A 21639-nucleotide genomic window follows, 5' to 3' on the forward strand; every position below is an offset into this window, starting at 1 on the left:
GTTTAGCCCCAGTTTAAAGAGAAATATGCAAAGCAGACAGAAATGTGCACCTAGGGGAACTTTGGTTCGCTATGTGTTTGAGGCAGAAAATGCTTTGTTGACAAATGGGTAGCGACAGAGCCTCCAGGGGATATGCAGCTTGTCATATTGCTTTGCGATTGGTAGAAACCCCGGGGTCTTACAAAGGATTCACCTTACATCTTTCTCCCACTCGCACACAACAGAGGAATGTGTGTTTACCTCCCAAACAACAGTCCTGGTACACAAAATTCATGTTGAATTCTTATCAAATATGAACCTATAAAGTATTCAGCATATTATATATTTGAAACTCAGGATCTCTTTAGAATATTTATGAAATATGATAATAACATAATACACATGATGAATATGTGTATTAAACACAAACCTGTTTACTACTTTATCTTTTTCTACTACTTTATGAACTTACATGATGGAACACACCTGATCAGGGGATTTATTTGACTCGGTATGTCTTTGTTTGGTTTCATGTAGGTACAAATGAGTTTACACATGGGTTCCTATGAACAAACATACATGAACTTACTTGGCCTCACGTTCTTTGTTTTTCTTTATGCTCGATTGGTGAGAGCAGTCTTCTCTCGTCTCCTTTTTTCTTTTTATTGTTATTCATATCCTGTGTTGTTAAATCTTTATAATTAAACAAAACTGCCAGAGCCACTAAACAGATTTAATAAAATATTTGTGTCACATATTTTCAAACAAACCCAGGGGGGCAAAGTGATCAATTAATAATTCATTTTTTTATAAAAAGAATAAAACAATGTCTGATTCCAGCTTCTCATTTTTGAATATTTGCTTGTTTTTTTTATACAACATGTTATTATTCTGAATATATTTGGGTTTTTTAAAACTGTTGGCCGGACAAAACATTTTATGGACCAATTCGATTAAATTAGAAAATAATTGACGGATTGATCAGTAAGGAAAATAACAGTTGCAGCCATAGAACTGAGCTGTAAGGTCACATACATTTTTTTAAAAAAAGGCCTCCCAGCCATTCCACCAAATGCAACAAGCATTTTGTGGTAGTTTGTTGATTTGAATTATAGCTGTAATAGTAAAAACATATGATTTGTATGTGTTTTGACATGTCTCCTGGTTATTCTGCTGTCATACAAACATTCACCCCCTGTTGTTGTAGACCCAGCCACTGTTTGAAACTGCATTGCCAGTCATGCATTTGTGGCAGTTCATTAAGAATGTGGCCTCTTTTTCTCTTCAGAACGACATGTGCAAGCACATAAATCATTAACATAAACCTATTTGTGTATGTTAAGCTGCTCTGCATGTTGGTGGTGTTTATGTTTGTGTGTTTGTGTGTGTGTGTGGGTGTGTGTGTGTGTGCTTTTCCCCCTGCACTGAGAAGCAATGATATGCAAACCGGGTTCTGCACAGCCCTCTAATGCCCCCGGAAATATCTCCCCAACAGAATTATGGTGGTTATTTACATTCTTATTGCCATAACACATTTACATTTTCATGGCATTAACAAGAACAAATGATTATAGCTGGACGTGTGTGTCTGTGTGTGTAAATGTGTCATTATCATCCTCATCTTCTGACTTTGACTTAGTGGCAGATTACCAGCTGAACAGCCTCATCTGGTTAATGAGACCTTGAGAAGCAGGCGGGCAACGATAGAGAGGCACGGTGGGAAAGAGAGAAAATAAGTGTTAGAAACAAGGAAAAAGGAATGTGGCAAAGGAGAAAGAGATATATAGAGGCAGTGAGAGTCACCCCGGTGCCACAGTGTTTGATGAATTGTGGAGCTAATGAGGTCCTAGCGGTCTACACCAACACCAGCAGCAGCATCCATCCATTCCTTCCATCTGCTCCACACCCCACCCTTTCCCCTCTCCCACCTGGCAGCGCCTTGACAGCCAATCTGGCTGTAGAGCTGCAGCGCCAGTGGAGCAGGTCAGAAATCCCATTTTCACCCAGGGGCTTTTAAGTGGCTCCACAGACGCTATTCTCTCTTCCTCTGTCTCACAGAGAATGTAAGTGGGCTTTGCTGGCCAGAATTGGCCACTTCAGGGAGCTCGGTCAGGCTATTACCAAGAAATCGGCTGGATGGTCTGGACAAGGCTCTCCATCTCAGCCGGAATTACCTAAGAACTGGCCGAAAGAAACTTATGAATCCTAGAAAACTGCACATTTCATACAAATTTTATTTATCCTCGACAAAACTCAGTGCGTTAGAAAGAACAAAGCCAGCGATTTCAAAAACAACAAAATACCTTTGATCATAATTGAAAGATTTGCTGCATTTAGACTCTGGCTGCTGAGGTTCTTTAAAAGTGTCCTCCCAACAGTGTCCTGTTACATCACCTGATCAAAGCTGCAATCAGTAATGTAACCCAAGTGAATATATCCAAACTAAATTATGTATCCTGATAAAAATTAGGCTATGTTTAACTTACTGGAGGCATAAAAATAGACATAACAAAGAAGAAAATGAAAGGAAGGGAGATGTTTTTCAGGTTTTCAAAAAACAAAACAGTAGTTTATCTGCTGTGACACATTTTAGAAGAAAACAGATAATCTGCACTGACTTTTTCAGGAAGCCATCTTTATTTTTCAGATATCTAACAAAAAGAACAAAATTATCTTATTTTCATTGTAATAAAACATGAGTCCCCGTTTCTTCTACAAATCAAGTGTCTATCTATTATATGCCTCAATCTATCAAGATAGCCTCGCTTACACAAGTAGATGTTAGTGTGTGTGTATTTGCAAAAAGAACTGTACTTAAGTACAATTTTGAGGTCCTTGTTCTGGACTTGGGTATTTAAAATTCATGCTACTGTATACTTCATTTCAGAATTCCTTTTTTCGACAGCTATTATTACTAATTACTTTAAAGGGTAAACATTTTCCATAAAAAATAGACAATAATACATTATTGCAATATATATTACAATATTGCCGTCTGACCTAACTTTCAAACTGAGGCCATATGTTACAATGCAAACCAGTGTAACATATACCATCCATTTAAAACTAGACCTTTAAAAAAAAAAAGAAGCTTATTCATGTTGGGCACAATATGTGTACAAAAACCCATATGTCAGCTGTATATAGTTTCTCACATGAGACATAAACATGTGCAGGCTTTGGAAATAAATTTCCCTCCAGGGACAAAAAAAGACAGTCCATCTATTATCTAATTGACTGTAGAGGTGCGTATGAGATATTAAGATAAAATATGTGAAAGTTGTAAAGATGCAACTAACTATTATTCTTAATTAATCCATTGATTATTTTCAAGATTAGCTGAATAATATTTTGGCCTCTAAATATCAGAAAATAATAAAAATGCCGATCACAGGTTCCCATAAAAATCTTGTTGGGTTCAAAATTCTATTTACTATCATGTCAAATAGAACAAAGCAGTAAATCTGCACATTTGAGAAGCTTGACCCATCAACTAACTTACTTATAAGCACACAACACGATTAAATCGTTTTTTTATTCCATAATGAGATTTCCAGCCTAAGGGGTGACCTTGTCCCACTTGTGGCAAACACGGGGAGCCTGTCCTGGTTTCATTAAGCCCACCCATCCATCCACAGCGGCCTAGTAAAAAGGTACAAAAACACCACCATGCAGACAGACGACAGCCAGTCACATCCATGCTCCGCCTGCTGGAGCGACAACCCAGACAGCCAGGGTCGCCCTCCACTGTTTCCTCATTCAGGTCGGCATTTCGAACCCTCCTCTGCTTCCAGCGAGCCAGTCCTTCACAGGGGATGCATAAACCGTCGCTGCCTGCCCACCGCTCACCCTGCCAGACTTCCTGACCCGAGGAAAGCATGGCTGTCAGAGCTGCCTGGATTAACCTTGAGGAAGATGGTGGAGGGGATGTAAGTGAGAGGCAGCTCAAGTCCGAGACTACCTGGGGAGGCAGTATCCTTGAGAGCAGAGGGGAACGGGGCGGGTGGGGACCAGAGAGAATGTTCCGGTGTTGATTCAAGCACTGAATGAACGTGATGCTCGCCTCTGAAAATGTGTTTGCAGTGTTATTAAGGCAGTTCTAGACAAGCCTGGTATCGTTGAGTGGCATTCCAGGTCAAGTGTGTGTAATCAAACAACAGGAAAGAATATAATGACTCATATAATCACACATTATTACTGTGATTGTAGTTGGAAAAGATCATGCAGTTCGGCCGGGCCTGATTGGCTTTGTAGTCAGTGCTAGGAGCCCTTCACTGCCCATGGGTAACACAGGCAATAATTGATGGTTTAAACTCACATGGGTTTTGAGGGAGCATGAAATCAGCTTTAATTCCTCACCCAACTCCCCCCTCTCCATTCCCTGACTTAGCTCGGTCCCTTGAGGAAAAGACATACTCACACTGCAGAGAACCATTACGCTTGACGTGTGCCATACCCCTCAGAGTGGAGAAATGCCATTTGAGTGTTGTTATTGATTTTGTGTGGGTGAATGCAGCAGGATGGGGGGATCGAGCAAGGGCTTAGTGGGGATGCCGGGTCTTCAAGGATGCGAAACTGAGGATATGGCTGGTAAATGTGAGGCCTGAGAGGCGGCAATCATGCAGCCCAGCAGGATGCTGTCTCACTGTCTGGTATCGAGATACAACAACAGAACAGAACATTTTCCGCCTCCGCCGAGCCTCAGGCCTGACCTTTAGACTCGCCAAAGACTCCTTTGTTTTCTGAAGCCTACTCAGAGAGAAGCCTTCTTCTCATGGTCAGAAGTTAATGATGGCTTGAAGCAAAAAATGCTCTTGAAAGTTCTAAAAAATGAAAAGAAAAAAGGAGTAAATTCTGACCTCAATATACATACAAGTATCTTTTATATTGCATTTAACACTGGTCATGTGTTGCTCACTGGGTTGTGATTGGAGCTTTTGTCCTCCATGGCCCATGGGTCACATTCTCCATGGGAGAGGAGAAACAAAGCGAGTTTTGATCAGAAAATAACCAAAGACGAAGCTCATAGCAGATCAAAATAGTAGCACCACACGGCCAAAATAGATGGCTAAAGCAGTGTTAATTAACAAAAAGACAAACTAAGAAAAACTATGACTGAATATGTTGGTGTGAGGTCTCACCCTGCTTCTTAGTTGTCCCATGTTCTTTTCAGTGATTTCCTGTTTTATTTTGTTACTAACCTCTCCTCTCGTTTCAGAGTCTCCACTTCCTGCCCCTGTGTTTCCCGCTCTTATGATTTCTACCACGCCCTGATTAATTTCACCTGGTCATCATTAACTCCTCCTCCTAGTCTATTTAAGTCCCTGTGTTTCTTCCCTCATTGCCAGTTCGTCTTAGTCCATTAGTTGTCTAGCGTTCCAGCGATTTCCTAGTTATTGTATTCCTGGTTTTTGATCCTGCTCCTGATTCCCGACCCTGTTTTGCCTGCTCCTCGTCTGTTCTGGTTGCCTGTCTGACTGATCACCCGTGTACCGACCCCGGAAAGTAAAGACTATTCTTTCGACACAAGCCTTGTCTCTGAGTCGTGCATTTGAGTCCTTCTCCTGTGGTTCCCCAGTCGTTACAGTTGGTCAACAACCCTTTTTTCCATGAATGCGATGAGATATAGCCGAGACCAACGTCATTAAACACTAACTGTGACTAAGTACTACAACATGCAACAAGAGGCTCAAATATAGTTTGACCAAAAAGATAAAATATATTAGATTGCGTTTTTTCTTTTGATTGCAGCAGTTTAATTTCCTGTGCTGCGTCAAATCAGGACTACACTTTACAATTTAAAGGTAATAACAACAACGATGATATTTTAGACTAAACTGACTGGAATGTTCAATATAATCTGATGACTTCTTAAAATGCTGAACAGTATACGCCTCCAGCAGCAACAAATAAAACAACCAATACCAAAAATCTTATAACTAAATGAAGGACAGACCGATAGAACACCCTCCTTTGCAAACCCAGCTGTTTCTTAGACCGGGGTTAAGTTAAATTAAATCTCACTTGGGTGAATCTAAAGGATCTTAACAATGCTAATGTATTATTTCATCCTTTAGTAAAATTCCAGTGAAAAAACTACAAAGGGAAAGCTGTAAAATCTGTTAAAAAAAGAAAAGAAAATGCCCTACAAAACCAGTTAATTTCTTAATTTAGTTCCTGCTGTGAGAGCCAAAATGTACAATTGATGATACAAAGCAGAGGAAGAAGTGAGGGGGGAGGATACAGAAATGATATAGAGGGAGGGAGTAAAAGAGTGAATGAATGGAGGATTAACAAATGAAGAAACCGAACGGCCTTGTGAGCCGATAGCTGCACAGGAGGAGCGGGTGCGAGGGGCGGTACGAGTACTGTTACCAATTAGAGTAAAATCTCAACACCTGGAGGCAAAACAGCAGAGAGGAAGTGAATTCAGTTAAAGGCGCTCTATTTAGAGGAGGCCTGCTTCTACTGTGCTGATGAGTACACACAGGCTGAGTGCTGCAGGCCACAGTCGATGGAGGAGGGTTTATTTGGAGCTGTTTGTCCGGCATGCGCATTTGACCGGTCATTAGAGAGAGCTGAGGTGGGGGAGCGAGCGCTGCGGAGGACTAATGAAGACGGGGAAGGGGGCGAGGAAGAGAAAGGGAGGGTGGATATCGAAAACAGGGGCAATTAGGGATTCCAGCGATCAGCGGTGGTACTCCAGGTTGACAGCTCCTGCTGCTCTGATGCTCTGGTCTTAATTAGGGCAGAGTTTTTGTGTGAGCACCTTGAAAAGAAGACATCTATGATGGAGGGAAAATAAAAAAAATAGCATCTGGCCTAAAAAGAAACTACTGAAAGTTAATTAATGAAGGTAGAGGGTTTGGCTTTTTTGGATAAGTGACATGGTTGATGATCTACGGTTGGTTCTGGCTGAAACAAGAGCTGATAACACCCAGAGCAATTGAGGAAGAGGACAGATTGTGGGCCGAGCTCTGATCCTCAAAGCAAGCGGGACTGTAAAGAGGGCTCTTCACTGTGTGTGTGTGTGTGTGTGTGTGTGTGTGTGTGTGTGTGTGTGTGTGTGTGTGTGTGTGTGTGTGTGTGTGTGTGTGTGTGTGTGTGTGTGTGTGTGTGTGTGTGTGTGTGTGTGTGTGTGTGTGTGTGTGTGTGTGTGTGTGTGTGTGACAGAAAAAGAGAGAAATTCAACACAGACAGCGCTGAGATTGAAAGTGCACGGCTGTTGGAGAGGGATGCAACACTTTACAGGACATCAGAGTCTCTCACTCTCTCTCTCTCACACACACACAGGACAAAAACACACAAAATACACATCTGGCACTATGACTGCACACTCTTCAACAGAACGTATGATCAAGGCCACAACCAGAAAAAAATCAGTAATGACTCCCAAATGTAAGGGACAGTTCAGCAGTACTACGAGTGGAAGCCAGAACCTCATGCTGTTTTTGTTCATTTTTTTATTTTAAAGCATATAATAGAGAACTGTTGTAGCCTGAGTGGGAGAGAATACTTTAATCAGGATAAAGTTTTAAAACAGTGTGTGAACAAAAACAGATACGATGTAACTGTTAATGGCAGTGCAAACTTAATGGTTACCTGGCGTCAATTAAACTGAATCAATTCTTAAGTGGAAAATGGCAGCCACTATTTATTTAGCAAAGAGGCGAGTGACTTCCCACAGACTAATTGAAGACGAGTCCTAAATCAATTGAACTAAAGCAACAGATTTGCTCTCATGAAGCATCCTCTCTATGAGGGAGCCAAAGCTGAGTGTTGGCTGTTAAATCAGTTTAAAAAAGTGAATCAAGCTAAGGATTAATATCACTTTGGTTTGGAAAGGTTTCACATGTAGTTTTCCTACATGCATCAAGCCTGTGGAGGTAGCAAGAATCGACAATAAGGAAGATGGCAACTTTGGCTCCCAGCCTCTCAGTAGACAGTAGAGCTTTGAGAGTACAAAAACTAGACTATTTGTTGTTTGATAAAATACTCAAAACAACCTGTGGTTACATTTTTCATGACAAGCAACCTCTCAACGTTGTGCAGGTAATAAGAATAAAACAACAATAACACATGTTTTATGGAGAAAGCTACAAAACATGTCAAGGTCTGGTCGCATTACACCGGTGAGTCTTCGCTCCATCTCTCATTGGTTCTCATCTAACCATGTACCAGGACAAATTCAAGTGAATGTTACATTTTTTCAGTTTCCAACAGAAACACTCAGGCACTGTGTTTTGAGATGGAGAAGTCAACATTGTAAGTACCACAACACTGTTTAGTACAATATCACGCGGCTGTGGCACACGAGGTGGAGCGCTTGTCCCGCAACCACAAGGTCGGTGGTTTGAACCCCTCTACAGTCAACATGCCGAGGTATCCTTGAGCAAGACACCTAACCCCAAGTTGCTCCCCGGGTGCTTCTTAGCAGCCCACTGCTCCTCCGGGATGGGTTAAATGCAGAGAATTGTAATTTCCCCATTGTGGGACTAATAAAGGATTGATTATTATTATTAATAATCTGCAGAATTGCTCAAATACACCGTTTACACTCAGTTGCTGTGCTCAATATTTATTTATTACTCACATATTCTGTTTGGATATTACGTATTTGGCCTTAATCTAAATGTAGCATTTTCTGATTAAGTCGTGTGGAATATTCTGACATTATGCAGGTTTCAGGAGCATTTTTTAGACCTGTCTACAGCTGCATTTGTAATGTGTGTATCAATCAGGGGTTTTTACCACAGATTTCGACACACAACTTCTTGCCTGTTAATGGTCAACTTTGCGCGTTGTAGACATATTAACTAGCCAAAAGGTTGCTTGGCTCAGGTAGAGTTGCACTCCTAAGAGAAAATGATACATTCCTGGTCGGCAGAAAAAAACACGTCTACTATTAAACATTATCCAAAACTTGGATACCTACAGGTTTTTGGATATGCACACATATTTAAAGGTGTTTGAAGGAATAAAATGAGGAGGCTGGGAGTATGCACAGCTGCATGTAAACGGAAATATTAGTAGAACATTCATTATCATTAGCCATGTAAACAGGTGAATAGCAATATTTTCTTTTTTACAATAAGGGTATAGAACGAAATATTTTGTGCATGTAAACAGCAATGTTTCCCTGACCAAACTTTCCAACATGGAGGTCAGGACCTCTACATGAGATGATTTATCAGGCAGGTAACAAAAAACAAGTTTGCTATATTAAATTTCTCTAATATTTGCATCTTTTCATGCAACATAATCGTGTTAAACTTCTTGGCCTCTCAAATGATTCAAGTGAAATTAGTGAACATGTTGATTGAACTGCTCACAACTTTCTAGACATGCAACTTATGACGAGAGCTCATAAGAAGACTTTGCTTCATATGAAGTGGTCACAAGCCGAAACATGAAGGAACCGCTGTTTTAAGATACTATATGCAGGAGGTTGACACAACTACACATGCAGAATATAGAAAAATCCAGGAACACAATTTTTCTCCTTAAAGTTGACCACAAAGTTGTAGCATAATTTCTGTGACAAGAACACCACAGTGGAAAGACTTGTACTACACTGAGTTGCATTTTATTATTTATTATACAGGTGTTGTTGTTTGTGTCCACCCACACTGAATCCGTAGCTCCGTTTTCTGTCTCACGCTCTACTCTGCTGCGAGGCCAGCCCAATCTAAAATGTGCTTGTATCCCAAACAGCAAACACCTCTGCAGATCATGAGATAGACGGACAGCCCGACTCTGCCCTGAAGGCAAGACTCTGTGTCATTAAACCTTAACTCTCCTCACCACCCGCGCCGAGAAGGTGAAAAGAAGAATGCTGCACCTTGTTTCTTTTCTCTCTCTTTTCTCCCTGATAACACTTGAACCTCACCTCCTCCTCTTCTTCCTCACCTCGCCCGGGGAGGTTGACCCGAAGAAGAGAAACACTTGCAGCGAGTTTCTATTAGTATGAGCTGCTACAGAGACCAGGCCCAGGCAGCCGATGTGTCAAGGCAGTGGGAGTGTGGAGACAATCGGGTTGCGCCTTGTTACATACCACACTCCTTTGCCTTAATTGGCTCCATATCAGCCTGCTAGTCACTGGTGCAGACTATACAATGGTGTAGCCACTGTTTGTCCCCATAACCTCCACCCAGATAGAGGAGGAGAGAGCTACAGCTGTGAGGACCACACACAGACACATCCCCGTAGGAATGATTGCCTTGGCATGAATACAAAACATGAGGTGCAATTTACCAGGCCAAAGAATCTCTCACTCTCTGGGCTCTGATATCTAGCAGGAGGTGGCGAGTGGAGAAGATGGAGGAGGGAGAAAGCCAGGAGGAAATGACAGAAGGACATTAGGAGGAGAGAGGGAGGCAAAAAAAGACAAAGAGAGAGGGGGAGGACGTGACAGAGGCGGGCTGAGGAAGGGAGGAAAATGAAAGGCAATCTGATAGTTGAAAAAGAGGAGCAAGAAAAAGGAGTGGCTGTCAGAGAACGAAGCACTTTGGAGACCAACAAAACTGGGGCAGGGCCTTCAGAGAGACATAAGAGGGATTTCAGGGGCATCTTTTGATGACGGAAAAGTTAGAAATGCACACTCGCTTCACAGGCGCATTGAAGTCATGATTTCTGATAAGGTCATTATGCGAAGCTGTGGCCTCGAAAACATCATTAAAACATCTGCAGGATTTCTCCTGCTGAGCGCTTACAGACACCTGACGTCTGCATTTGTGGAAGATTTTTCACATTTTTCACAGGTGAACTCGCGGGTGCCTTCATCGTAACACCGTTTATTGATGTGGCAGGCTGATATGTTCCCCTTATTCTCTCAGATCAGTTGTTGGGAATTATGGGCCATGGTGTTGGCACGAGCCGAGTGGTAAACAGTGGACTGATTTGATAACGAGAAGATGATCTTGTTAAGAGAATTCTGGTGAGAGTAATGGCTCGGAGGAGTGAGCACACGGTGTGCGCCACTATTTCACGTTCACATCACGTCCAACCCTGCACTGCAAAAGTCTCTTTTTCGACACAAGATATAGTGAGTTGAAAATGAAACTGAAAGATAAAAGGTGCAGTATAATCCTAGCGTGAAGTAGAGTATATGCTCTGTGAGGGACAGTGGGAGGAAATTTAAATATGGAACTCAGGCGAACTGTTAACTGTCAAACTTGAGATGAGTTTGACAGTTTGTTATTTGTGAACAAGGGCAAACAGACAATTTTTACACCAACGCAAGATACTTCTTCTTCCAGACTGGAGACCGGCTGTTAAATCTTGGAGTGCCAGTGTAATAAATCCCGTCAAGATAAATCCCAAAGGAGCAATTACTGTTGTGTTCTCACAAAATAACGACAAGCCAAAGAAAAACAAAAAGAAGACATCAATAATACATCGGCATTACTACAGTACCGATGTGGAGGAAAGCGCTGCTTCCCTCTGAAAACATTTTCAATGCTAAATATTCTAGTTGGAGTTTGTCCATTATGTGCTGGATCAGAGGATGATGAGAGACAGTTACCAAAAAGGGTGTGTGTGTGTGTGTGTGTGTGTGTGTGTGTGTGTGTGTGTGTGTGTGTGTGTGTGTGTGTGTGTGTGTGTGTGTGTGTGTGTGTGTGTGTGTGTGTGTGTGTGTGTGTGTGTGTGTGTGTGTAGAAGTGTGAGAGAGTGTTTAAAACACCAGCTGCCAGTGACAACACTCTTCAAGTAGAAGAATCTCCTGGGAGGCCACAGATTTCATATTTGCAAGCAGGACACGTGATAGAGTAGATCTCTTTGTGCTTGTGTGGAAAGTAACTAATTACATGTACTCAAGTACTGTACTTAAGTAGAGTACTTGAGTACTATAGTATAAATACTTTCAACTACACTATATGACACTTCAGAGGGAAGTGTTACACTTTTACTCTACATTTATCCGACAGCCTTAACTGTTTACTTTACTGACTAAAGAAGCTTTCATAAAACCTTGATGAGCTTAAAAAATACAACACACCGTTATAGATTTATTCAGTGGTTTCTAAACCTTTTGACTTGTGGTGGAAAAGAGTGTGGTGAGAGTTTTAGATTTCTTGTGGCTCAGCTGAAACTTTAAACAGAATACTTTTTAAATTGTTTTATTAATGGCATCCCTGTCTCCATTTATACAAGTCCCATGCATTAGTCCCATGACCAATGTTACGTGATTTATAGCTCTTCTACGGCTTAAATCGATATTAAACTCTCCTCGTCAGATCATCAGTCCAAAAGATGAACAACTGCATGAGAAAATATCTTCGATAAAAAGTAGTGTGGAGTTGGGGAAGATGTTAAAATGGTATGTCATTATAACTGTGATTCACATTACATTACATTACATTACAGTCATTTAGCAGACGCTTTTATCCAAAGCGACTTACAGGAAGTGTATTCAACATAGGTATTCAAGAGAACTACTAGTCACCAGAAGTCATAAGTGCATCTCCTTTCTTAAACAAAGCATTAAAGCATAAACCAGAGCAAAAGTATAGTGCAGAGGCAAATTACTACGAAAACAATAATTGCAACAGACTAATACGACTAATACGAATATAATAAGTGCTACAAACTACTACGAATAGGATAAGTGCAGTAAACGAATACGAATTCAATAAGTGCAGCGAACTGATACGAATACACTTGGTCAAGCCCTACACCCCCGCCCGACCACTTCGCTCTGCTGCCTCGGGGCGATTGGTTGCCCCGTCGCTCAGAGGTCCCTGCGGCCGATCCACCCGGTCACAGCTTTTTCTGTCCTGGCCCCTCAGTGGTGGAATGAACTCCCCACTGACGTCAGGACAGCAGAGTCGCTGCCCATCTTTCGGCGCAGGCTGAAAACTCACCTCTTCATGAAGTACTACCCTGAGCCTTCCTCGTAGCACTTATTGCATTCGTATCAGTTGTTGCACTTACTGTATTCGTATCAGTTCGCTGCACTTATTGAATTCGTATTCGTTTACTGCACTTATCCTATTCGTAGTAGTTTGTAGCACTTATTGTATTCGTATTATTAGTCAATATTAGTCTGTTGCAATTATTGTTTTCGTAGTAATTTGCCTCTGCACTATACTTTTGCTCTGGTTTATGCTTTAAGATGCTTGTTTAAGAAAGGAGATGCACTTATGACTTCTGGTGACTAGTAGTTCTCTTGATACCTATGTTGAATACACTTCCTGTAAGTCGCTTTGGATAAAAGCGTCTGCTAAATGACTGTAATGTAATGTAATGTAATGAATACAGTAAGTGCAACGACTAATACGACGCTTCGACTTTGGAATAGACTTGTGAACATGTCTGATCAGAGACTTACAAAAAAGATATTTCATTGGGACATTTTGCATGGCCATCCCTGGGCTAAGGGTTTGAAATCTCTGTTTTATATGATTGACCTGTCTTTCATTTTTCAGAACAGGATACTTTGTTATATTCAGGATATTAGGACCAAACTGTTTCTTATGCATGAAGAAAAATGGTCAGTTGACATATGGTGTAAACCAAAGTTACGAACTTATTGTCTCATAAAGAACAACTATAATTCAGAACTTTATGTTAAGTACAATTTAAACAAAAAACAAAGATCCCTATGTGCACAGTTACGCTCAGGAACATTACCACTAGCCCTAGAGACCAGTAGGTTTCATTCCACTCCAGAGGAGGACAGAATCTGTTTGTTGTGTGAGCTCGGGGAAATTGAAAATGAGGTGCACTTTTTGTTTTACTGTCCTGTTTACGAGGACATAAGGGATGAAAAACTTGAGTTGTGTTTTAGGAAAGGAACCTTCTTTGTAGCAGTTTTTATTTGCCAGGCCTGGGAGAGAAGGCAGAATGTTTTGTTTAAGATTGAGCGGTGAAGCAACCTGTTCTTTTGTAATCAAATGTGACCTGATGAGATGTGGATCCACTGCAGCTGTACTGTTGGTGTCTTGTAAACCCATGAGGGTTGGGCACGTTTTTGTGCATGACACAGAAATAAAAAATATCTATCTATCTATCTATAATTTTGATTGCTGATGTTTTTTTCAGCTGGATTCCCAAGGACTCACTAATGAAATGAATCACATCGCTAATGTTTATTGCCAAGGTAATGCCTTTTTCATTTACTTAATGGGTGCACACCTGATATGTGATAATAACCAAACCTGGTGATTGGAAATATTCAAATGAGCGTTACATACACACGGGTTGAGCTTCACAATGAGATAAATAATTCCTCACATCGGTAAATGGCTGTTTGGAGGTTGTTTTCTCAGTTTTTCACCAAGGTGATGAGCCTCCCCCACAAACACCGGGCTCATTAGTCTAATCCTGGGTGTATTCTGCCTAGCAGGAATTCAAAAAAACACAAACAATGTGCGCATGCATGCTAACAGCCTTTTGTCGCGGAGCTGCTCCCACAACGTTTTATCTCCTAATGAGCGCTGATCGTCCTTTTTCACGTTACTGCACACTGAAGGAAAGGTGAGCGTCGCACAGTACCCCGATCATTTACTACATTTAAAGTACCAACACAACAATATAAAAGTATTTAATTTAAAAGTCAAGCAAAAGAGGTATTATCAGCAAAATGCACTAAAGTGTCGAAGTAAAAATGCTCATTTTGCAGAAAAATATCCTGTATACTGATAATGATCAATGATTATGCAGCATTTTACAGCATTGTATCTACTTAGGTGAAACTAATTACTTGATTAAAAAGTTTAATCTATTGGTTCCCAACATGGGTTATGGCCCAAGATACATTCGAAGGGGAAAAGATGAAAATAACAAAGTTCAGGTTCACAAATCGCCGTTCATTATTCAGAGCTTTCTCAAATATTTACTCCTTAGTGAAACATTGAATACTATTTCCTTGTTTAGCTTCAGACAAATAACTCAATGTGAGAAGTTTAGAGGGAAATAACTCTTTATTTGAACTGTAATGTTGTTGTGAAACATTTGACCAAGCGCCCAGATAGACACAGCGTTTTTGAAACTACTGGTTTAATCTATAACACTGCATTGTATTTTATATTCATATATAATTCTCAATCTGAAAAGCAACTATGCTACACCTGTCAGATAAATGTAGTGAAGTAGAAGTTTAAAGTAGCATGAAATGAAAAAATACTCAAATTACCCCTCGGCTCTGCGGCAGAAGTTTGTTAGAAGCATTAAAACTGGTATTAACGCCTTTGCTTTAGCTGATAATGTTCCTCTCGGTTATTAGCCGAGCATCTGATGCTATCATCATCATCAAGGCTTTCGTTGCATTATTAACGAGATGATGATGGAGGACAGAATTAACACTGTGATTACGAGCCGAGGAAATGGAGTCATCTTCAGCTCATAAATAGACAGATACTCTTTAGCATTTCTGGAATGAGCCCCTGCATCTGTTAAATTCTGTTCATATTATTACCTTTAGTCAAATGACTTTATGTCATTATTCTTCACCTGCAAAAGTGAGCATTTTCAGTGTTAAAAGCTTTTTTATTCCACAACTTTTCTTCCAAGCTCAGTGATAAGATTTGAAGCTTAACTTTTTTGAGTTTCAAAGCATGACAGTGATGTGGAGGAAATTTAGGTATTTAGGGACCACTTCTATTAACCAAAGAATAGCGCTTTGATTGAAACAACTGAGTGATGACAAGCGTTGAAGCAACTTCACTCATAGTTCCTTTTGTTCATCTCTACTGCAAATAACTGCAGCTTGAGAAGGGGAAGAAGTTTCAAAAGATTTCCTCCATGAATAAAAAGTGAATCCCTGCTGATGAATAAAAAGATAATCAAGTGCTGTTACAAAAGTTTTAATGAGGAAACAATTTCAGTTTTTATCAGATTGTTTTGACAAACAATTAATTGAATTTAATTTATTACATGAAAGTTTGAGCAACCTGTTTTAAAAAGCAACCTGCCTGCTGGCTCTTAATGAACACAAATCACACTTGATATTAAGCTTATTATCGCAAATAATTGATTCTACAAAGAAGCTTTTGGGCTCCAATTTATTTGTTATTTTTTCATTGCAGGTTAATTAACCTTTTGCAGAAGCAAAACAGACCACAGAACAAGTACTCACCAACAATATTTTTCTAGGCAATGCATTTTTGAGCAGCTGTGACATACCCTGTCTGATTCAGACGTAGACAAAAATAACAACCAGAACTGTCATGAAGTATTTTTTTTAGATACTGTATGTGTCCCCTGACTGTGTACAGTATTAAAATTAATCTCCTAATCTTTTTATAGAACATCAACGTGTTAGTGGAAGTAGTGGAAAAGAGTGTGGTGAGAGTTTTAGATTTCTTGTGGCTCAGCTGAAACTTTAAACAGAATACTTTTTAAATTGTTTTATTAATGGCATCCCTGTCTCCATTTATACAAGTCCCATGCATTAGTCCCATGACCAATGTTACGTGATTTATAGCTCTTCTACGGCTTAAATCGATATTAAACTCTCCTCGTCAGATCATCAGTCCAAAAGATGAACAACTGCATGAGAAAATATCTTCGATAAAAAGTCGAAGGCACGAGATTGTGTTCATATAAACATCAGGGAGACTTTAGAGACTTTAGATACAACCCCAACGGCAGCCGAGGCTTATGGTTATTGTAGTATTAAGACCCATCTGTCATGCCAAAAAGACAGATTTAAAACTTGCGGTCATAAAACTAAGGTTATAGATTATCCAGGAGTTACAATGAGGGTATTGTTGGAAGAAACAATTTTCCTTCTACTTCACATCTATATCCATTCTTTATTTTACGGCGGGAGATGAGGAGCTCTTTTGATGAGATTGAGTTGAGAAGGTGAAGGTTACTCCACATCAACTACTCGCCACTTGTCAGTACGCCTAAAAAACATTTTAGGCGTACTGACAATCATGGAAACTTGCACTGTTGACCTACATGTCACTGTGACCCACTTGCCACAGAGGCTTGTCCAAGATCTCAATGCAGTTTAAATCTGAGGCGAACACTGCGATGTTTACAATCCTCCACAACTCTCCAGGAAGATGGGGGTGAGAGAGGTGCTGCTGTATCTGCAGGCGGAAATATACTTTCTGAAACAAATAAAAACAACAGTCACGCCCGCTTTTCCACAGTGACTGACACGGTGTGTGGGAGGCTGTTCGGACAAATTCTATCCTCCACACTCTTCAAATTACTACCTTCCTCTATGTTCACTGCAGAACCACACAAACAACTGTGCTGTGGCAGCAGTGGAGACAGCAGGCGATCAGAGGAGAGACAGAACTACCAGGACAGATTACTGCAGACTCACATTCGCTCCATGTTTAGGAATCACCTGGAGATGGCTCTTTCTACAGGTGTGCTATGTGCAAATTAAGTATCATATTTTGAAGCCGGTTTACTTTATACTTTTTGAATTAAATTAAATTCTGTTTATTTTGTAGAGCCCAAAATCACAAATTTGCCTCAGAGAGCTTTACATTCTGTATACATACGACATCCTCTATAGCAGGACGCTTGCATTGGAACAAGAACAACTCCCCAAAGAAAACATTTAACGGGGAGGGAAAAAAAGGAGGAAGGATCCCTCTCCCAGGATGGAGAGAAGTGCAATAGATGCCATGTGTATAGTGTGAATAACATAATAGAGTTAGTGAGCAGAATAATGAGGAAAACATTACGACTACTAATAATAACAGCAGCAGTGGATATAATAGAATAATAATGATGGTTAAAGCATTAATGGTATCAGTAACAATAATAATGATAATGGGACTTAAAATAATAATAAAATATTAATATTATCGCTCCCTCCCGCTACAAGGACCAGCTTTTGAAAGCCTTTTCAAAGTTAGCTTCTCTTGAAAAAAAAACACAGTGGACAAAATAAAGGAAAAAAACATATTCAACTTTGTTTATTGTACGTTTTGACACAACCCCTACTCAAATTTCAAAACTGTCTTGATGACATAACATTGGAATCATACTCATCTCCACCATCCCATCTTCACCGCACATTTAAAGCGCCCCATATCCTGATTACATCCAGGTGCAGTTTAATATGCTTTCATTCACACATGTGTGTGGCTAAGTTTCTTACTGATATTGTTACACTTGAGAAGGACTAAAGACAACGTGTGCATCTTGAAGAGACGTATGCATTAAGACCTTTTCAACATCTGGCTACAAAGAACGCCTTTTCATCTTGCATTAAGATGTGTCTTGTATCCAGATAGTATTTAGACATGTATCTGGATATTTAACCTGATTACATTTAATAGACTACTTATTACTGCAGCAGATGTGGCAATTGAAGGGATGTGTGCCCCAGCCAACCAGATGAGTTAGAAAATGTACACCCAAGTTATGTACAGAATTCTGACAGGATCACAACTGTTTCAGACCAATAGGTGTTTCAGGTTAATGATTGACTGTGTTAACTGGTGACTCTCAGCAGAATGTGTCCGTTTAACTCAACCTGCTATAAACACTTTGCTTGATTGAGATATGATAGCCATGTGATCTAACCAAGACTTGCAAAGTAGCAAAGTGTAAATGGGGTATCAGTAATATTGTCAAGCAACTGCGAGCCTACAGCTTAACTGCTCCTTGGCAAAGAATCAACGAGTGTCTGAAGTCTACTGGAGGGAGAAACACTATTCCTTCTACACAGATTCCCTCATGTGGTGTTTCAAAGATGGTGCTGTCAAACATGTTACACTTTAACCTCCCATAGGTGTCCAATTGGGTTGGGATCTGATGACTATGAAGGCCACAGCACACAATTCAAATAAAGTTCATACTCATTAAACCATTCAGGGAGCCGTCAAGAATCTGCATTTGTTTCTACACTCATTTATTCAGATTTTTCTCATTTCATTTGTTTACCCGTTTGGATGTATATTGTGACTTTTCCAGTGTAGGAGACAACGCATCGTCTGAAATTGCTCTGAGAGAGTATCCGGAGTTTCTACAGTACCTGTTTTACACTACAGAGACTTGGGGTCCCATGAAACATCCTGCTGTTGATATCACCTGAATTAATGTAGAGTCCCTCCAGCAGAGAGAAAAGAAGAGGAGGCGGAAGCAGTGCAGGATGATGTCTGGGGAAAAAATGCTTACTCCTGAGGTGTAATCAGCCGGCTCGTCAGTGAGAGCGGGAGACCAAAGAATCTTGGATGAACAACCATGACACGGTCTCCTCGTGATGGGATATACATCATAGTGCGCTCTGTAATTGGGACTGTTACGACTGAAGGCAGATAACTTGGTGCATGCAACGATTTAATGTCAAATCAGCAAAACACTTCAGTCGCTTACAGTAGTGTTTTCTTCTACATCTTTCACTCATTATTTCTTGTTTATAAGAAAACATTGCCAACTGTAACTCTGCTCATCCTTTGCTCTTTTGTTGCCCAAGCAGCTCATTGTTTTTGGGAAACCCCAGGCCTCTGTAATTAATAACGTTGGTATCCAGTATGTTAGGTTAGAAACACATTGGTATCCTTGGTATCCAATATGTTTCTAATCTTGGGGGTTGGGGGACACTCACGGCATACAGAAAGAGATTATGCCAAAATGTAAGTTACAGTTTGATTATTCTTCACTTCACCTTGTAAGACATGCTCATTAATCACATCTAAAGAGCAAATGATGTAGATCGCCTCGTAGGTCTGTGGAGCACGAAGAAGGAGAAGCAAAGAAATTTTGTTTTATTGGATGCTTCCTGCCAGTCGTCTCTTTGCATTTGCCCTCAATGAAGCGGATGCCGGCGGCGTCTTGTCATCTATCTCCCGACGTTGTGCCTAAATGTATCATTCATTTATCATAGTTTAACCTTTTCAGATCCTTCACAGGTCTCTCAGGGGCCATATAAGGAGAGTACCCCACAGGCTACAGCTTACCGAGCGCCAAAGGTTAAAACATGCAAAGGCTTGAAATCACCATTCAGCTCATGACACACGTCTCAAGAAATTTCCCTCCACTTCCTTTATGTTGAAAATGTATGACTTCACCAGTGATTCCTTAACCAAAGAATGCCAAAAGGCACAGAGTGTGAGATTACCCCGTCGAGGGAATGCTTATCGAGAGGCAGCGCCCTCCTCCCCGTCCCACTCTTCATCCATAATTGCTTTCCAGGCCCGCATTGGAGAGAGCCTGAAGCTGTGTTATGTTTGGCGGTAGCAGAATGCACTGGAGATAAGTTGAAAACCAAGACTATACCCCAATTGGGACCACTGTGGCATAACAAAACCACTATTCTCTTCTCTTAGTCGAGACGGAGCATTTTCAGTTTTCTAACAAGGCCTCTGCATAAAAATAGTGGTTATCTGTGGCTAATGTTAGGTAAAGTTTGCGTTGTAATTTAAAACTCCAAATTGTAAAAAACCCAAAGACACATACATGCACAGCGCCCTGCAGACCTCACAAACCAGTGATGGAATTAAACTTAGTACAATTGTTCAAGTACTTTGCCTAAGTACAAATACAAAGTTACTTATTTATTATTAAATGTCCTGCTACTTCCACTCCATTATATCTCACAAAGCACATATTTTACTTCACTAAATTTATCTGACAGCTTTTCAGATCACAGTTTTCGATTCTTTTGCTGTCCAATGAAAAACCATTTATCTCGAGATGTCTTGATTTACAATTTAAGTTAATAAGCTTTTTATAAACCATCTTTGATCAGCTGGAAAAATGAATTGTCACAAAGCTAACAACAGAGCTGTGTTTCTGAGCTCATGAAGCGTTGACTTTTTAGAGATACGTGGCTCTCACAGGACAGCGACGCTAAAAACATATGATGATTACAGAGAATATGATGCATTGCTGTAGATTAAATTACCCAACAGTACATTAAGAAGCTCAACGTTAAACATCTACAGCAGTAAAATGCAACATACACAATGCAGAAGTAATATCAATCCATTAATATCAATCCAGAAACATAATATTTACTTAAGTAAATTATCTGAATACTTCTTCCACCACTGTAACAAGCCATGTTTGCCCAAGAAGTCTTTGGCCTAACAGTCTAATTGGGGATTTTTTTGTCTCGCTATCCAGCTGGCTGATTGCAAAGCAGAATCCTAATGAACGGTGAAAAATGGCTTTGTTCCTTAGAGAAAAGCGTAGAAGAATGTGGCTGTCTGAGATGAAATATTAAACTTCTCACTTCTCCAGCTGTCAGTAAAGCTGTGGTTCGGAGAGGGATGTCATGCCTCCTTGGCAAAGATGGCTTTGTTCTCCTTGGCTTATGCCTTCAAGCAGTGTTCCTAGTCAGAGCCCAGATATGTCTCACACCAACTCTGTCCAGAGTTTGTGCAGAATAATATCTGTTTTGTACATTTCTCGTGTCATCTCAGTGTTTTGTTTTTTTGCGGATGCACAACAGCTCTGATCCAGACTGAAATTGTTTTATTTCAACTATTGGATGATTGCCATTACATTTTGGGACAAACATACATAAACAATACATTATGATTCATCTGAAAGATAAATCATACAAACTTTAGTGAACACCTGACTTTTTAAACAAGAGCTGCAAACATGTCTACATTTTCACCTTTTCACTTAAATAGCTCATCTACATCTACCAAATGAATTGGCACAAAATTTGGATCCGACATTAACGCACCTAAGAGGATGAATCCTTAAGACATTGGTGATCCACTGACTCAC

The 21639-nt window shown here is 40.3% G+C and overlaps 1 protein-coding gene across 1 annotated transcript in view; it reads right to left on the reverse strand.

The window, feature by feature from the left end:
• st6galnac5a (ST6 (alpha-N-acetyl-neuraminyl-2,3-beta-galactosyl-1,3)-N-acetylgalactosaminide alpha-2,6-sialyltransferase 5a) overlaps window positions 1-21639 on the reverse strand; it is a 42149-nt gene that overhangs the window by 14102 nt on the left and 6408 nt on the right. The gene's annotated exons all lie outside the window — the stretch shown is intronic.

This window comes from Anoplopoma fimbria, chromosome 3 (assembly GCF_027596085.1).
Source record: "Anoplopoma fimbria isolate UVic2021 breed Golden Eagle Sablefish chromosome 3, Afim_UVic_2022, whole genome shotgun sequence".
NCBI lineage: Eukaryota > Metazoa > Chordata > Actinopteri > Perciformes > Anoplopomatidae > Anoplopoma > Anoplopoma fimbria.